The 3,893-nt window shown below is 37.1% G+C and overlaps 1 long non-coding RNA gene across 1 annotated transcript; it reads right to left on the reverse strand.

Annotated features, from left to right (window-relative positions):
- Nucleotides 1-2,737: 2,737 nt before the first annotated feature.
- LOC128223840 (uncharacterized) lies at nt 2,738-3,267 on the reverse strand. The gene is made up of 2 exons (XR_008259369.1): nt 3,156-3,267; nt 2,738-2,889 (listed from the first exon to the last, which is right to left on the reverse strand). It is a non-coding gene; the product is annotated as an uncharacterized LOC128223840 (long non-coding RNA).
- Between the last annotated feature and the right edge of the window lie 626 nt (nt 3,268-3,893).

Below are 3,893 nucleotides of genomic sequence, written 5' to 3' on the forward strand. Positions count from 1 at the left end.
TTACAGTTGGCGCCAGGGTATCTATTCTACATGCAATGTTCATTTCATACGGCATAGAAACATAACAGTTGGTGCCATGGTGTTAATTGTTCCAGGCTGTTTTTACAAGTATTTTTCATACGGCATAGCAACGTAACAGTTTGCGCAATGGTACTTTTTTCTACAATCAATATTCATACGGCATAGCTACGTAACAATTGGCGCCATTGTATTTATTTTACAATCAATATTCATACGGCATAGCTAGGTAACAGTTGGCGCCATGATATGTATTCTTCAATATATATTCTTACGGCATGGCTACGTACAGTTGGCGCAATGGTATGTATTCTTCAATCATTATTCATACGGCATAGCTACAAAACAGTTGGTGCCATTGTATTTATTCTTCTATCGATAGTCATACAACATAGCTACATAAATGTTGGTGCCATAGTATTTATTCATCTATCGATATTCATACAGCATATCTACCTAACAGCTGGCGCCATAGTTTTTATTCATCTATCGATATTCATACAGCATAACTACATAACTGTTGACGCCATTGTATTTATTCTTCTATCGATATTCATACAGCATAGCTTCATAACAGTTGACTCCATGGTATTTATTCTTTCATCGATATTCATACAGCATAGCTAAATAACTGTTGACGCCATGGTATTTATTCTTCTATCGATATTCATAGAGCATAGCTACATAACTGTTGCCGCCATGGTGTTTATTCTTCTATCGATAGTCATACAGCATAGCTACATAACTGTTGCCGCCATGGTATTTATTCTTGTATCGATAGTCATACAGCATAGCTACATAACAGTTGGTGCTTATTCTTCTATCGATATTCATACGGCATAGCTACCTAACAGTTGGCGCCATTGTATTTATTCTTGTATCAGTAGTCATACAGCATAGCTAAATAACAGTTGGTGCCATGGTATTTATTATTCTATCGATATTCATACAGCATAGCAACATTACAGTTGACGCCATGAAATTTATTCATCTATCGATAGTCATACAGCATAGCTACATAACTGTTGCCGCCATGGTGTTTATTCTTCTATCGGTAGTCATACAGCATAGCTACATAACTGTTGACGCCATTGTATTTACTCTTCTATCGATAGTCATACAGCATAGCCACATAACTGTTGACGCCATGGTATTTATTCTTCTATCGATAGTCATACAGCATAGCTACATAACAGTTGGTGCTTATTCTTCTATCGATATGCATACGTCATAGCTACATAACAGTTGGCGCCATGGTATTTGTTCTTCTATCGATAGTCATACAGCATAGCTACATAACAGTTGGCGCCATGGTATTTATTATTGTATCGGTAGTCATACAGCATAGCTAAATAACAGTTGGCGCCATGGTATTTATTCATCCATCGATAGTTAACAGCATGGCTACATAACTGTTGACGCCATGATATTTATTTTTCTATCGATATTCGTACACCATAGCTACATAACTGTTGTCGCCATTGTATTTATTCGTCTATCGATATTCAAACAACATGGCTACATAACTGTTGACGCCATGATATTTATTTTTCTATCGATATTCGTACAGCATAGCAACATAACTGTTGGCGCCATTGTATTTATTCGTCTATCGATATTCATACAGCATAGCTAAGTAATTTTTGGCGCCATAGTATTTATTCGTTTATCGATATTTAAACAGCATAGCTACACAACAGTTGGCGCCATGGTATTTATTCATCTATCGATATTCATACAGCATAGCTACACAACTGTTGGCGCCATGGTATTTATTCATCAATCGATAGCCATACAGCATAGCTACATAACTGTTGACGCCGTGGTATTTAATCTTCCATCGATAATCATACAGCATGGCTACATAACTGTTGGCGTCATGTTATTTATTCATATATCGATAGTCATACAGCATATCTACCTAACAGCTGGCGCCATAGTATTTATTCATCTATCGATATTCATACAGCATAACTACATAACTGTTGACGCCATTGTATCTATTCATATATCGATATTCATGCAACATAGCTACATAACTGTTGGCGCCATGGTATTTATTTATCAATCGATATTCATACAGCATAGCTACTTAACTGTTGGCGCCATGGTATTTATTCTTCTATCGATATTCATACAGCATAGCTACATAACTGTTGGCGCCATGGTATTTATTCTACCGGCTAGGTTTATATTTTGCTCGTAGTAACTTAATTCTACTAGTCTGGTCAGGTCACTTGACAGAACATTTGGCGCATATTAATTATTTTTCAATTTAGGCTTTATTTGCCTAGCTTCCGAACATTACGAGCTCATGAAACAGAAACCGACATAGCATTTGAACTTTTAGTGACCCAAATAAATCACAAGTACCACGAGCATATAACAGACATTCTATTAGGAAAGTCAGTGGCACTTGTAATTAAACACAAGTACGATGAGTGTGTAAGCAACAATCCATTGGAAAAGTCAGTGACATTCAAAATAGAACACGATCACACTACGCATATAACCGACATTCCATTGAAACATTTAGAGACACCCCAGTAGCACCAAAATAAAACACAATCACGACGATCACGTTGAACAAGTGGAAGGAGTAGGTAATTAGTTTGCAATAACAATAACCAGTCCAACAGGACTACTAATAACGTTGCTATGCTTACACACGGTCTATCTAATACGAGTTAATCCTTTCCCAATAAAAAACGATCACTGATAACATTTAAACAATATTTATTCAAATAAAAACATGAGGCAAGGCAAGATAATAACGTGTGCATATCGTGTGCTATATCATCAACTGGCTGGGGGTTGGGAAATCTTCGTTCGGTGGTTTCTGGGTCAATTTCTCGTTGTGTCGCTTTCTACCTGAAAGTTAATGAAAATCAAGTGCGAGAACATTATATTGATAAAGAAACAGCATCATTCACTCAAAATAATAATAATATAAGGTTTACTATAGGTAGTTCTATTAACAGTCTTGGGCAGGACAGTGGTTAAAAACATATATATTTGACACCAGGATGATGGCAATTTTAAACAAGATGTACATTGATAACATATATGTTTATATGAAGGCAAGGTTTTAATTAGTCGCAATATGTTAAATGATCGAAAATAGTAATATAGCGTACAAGGTCGGGGCCAGGTGAGGCAGTTTAGATGCTGATGAATCTCTCCGTGACGTTGTCGTTCCTGATGTTACTGAACAGAATCGTGAGGATGAACAGCAGGCCTAGCAATCCCACTGAAACAAACAGTTGGGTTATTTGCACACTGTTTTATATTTATGTTATGTGTTCTGTGGTCGTTGTCTGAGTGACTGAAGTACACACCTTAAACTGGACAAAGGCGCGCAGGCAAATGTATTCATTAATCATAACTTTCAATGAACAATCTTGACTCAACAAACACGGCTATTTTCATCCTCCTGGTGCATGTTGTGCTCGTAAAACTGATTTAACAATGTTACATTCACATTTATTTTTCAATATTGAAGTTTGACGGGATGCTGAATTGTCTGGCAATGCTTTAATGCTTATGAGGAGATTGAACTCATTAAATACTGTTTTGTACATAAAATATCAATCAAAGATAATAGCTAAAACATCCCCTACACAGCCAGCTATCGCCGATGCCGCCGCCCCCGCTACCGGCGTACGGGAGGTAGCCGTACGTGTATCCACTTAGTCCACCGTCGCCGTACCCGGAGCCTGACCCGTAACTGTCAAATCCGCCACTACCATAGCCGTTGCCCTGCATGAAAAAGAAAAATACATTAGAATAAATAAACACAAAAAGACATGTTCAAATAAGAGAATGACTTTTTATATGACTTTGTATATTGTCAGAAATTGTTTGTTTGAAGGTTC

This window comes from Mya arenaria, chromosome 17 (genome assembly GCF_026914265.1).
Source record: "Mya arenaria isolate MELC-2E11 chromosome 17, ASM2691426v1".
NCBI lineage: Eukaryota > Metazoa > Mollusca > Bivalvia > Myida > Myidae > Mya > Mya arenaria.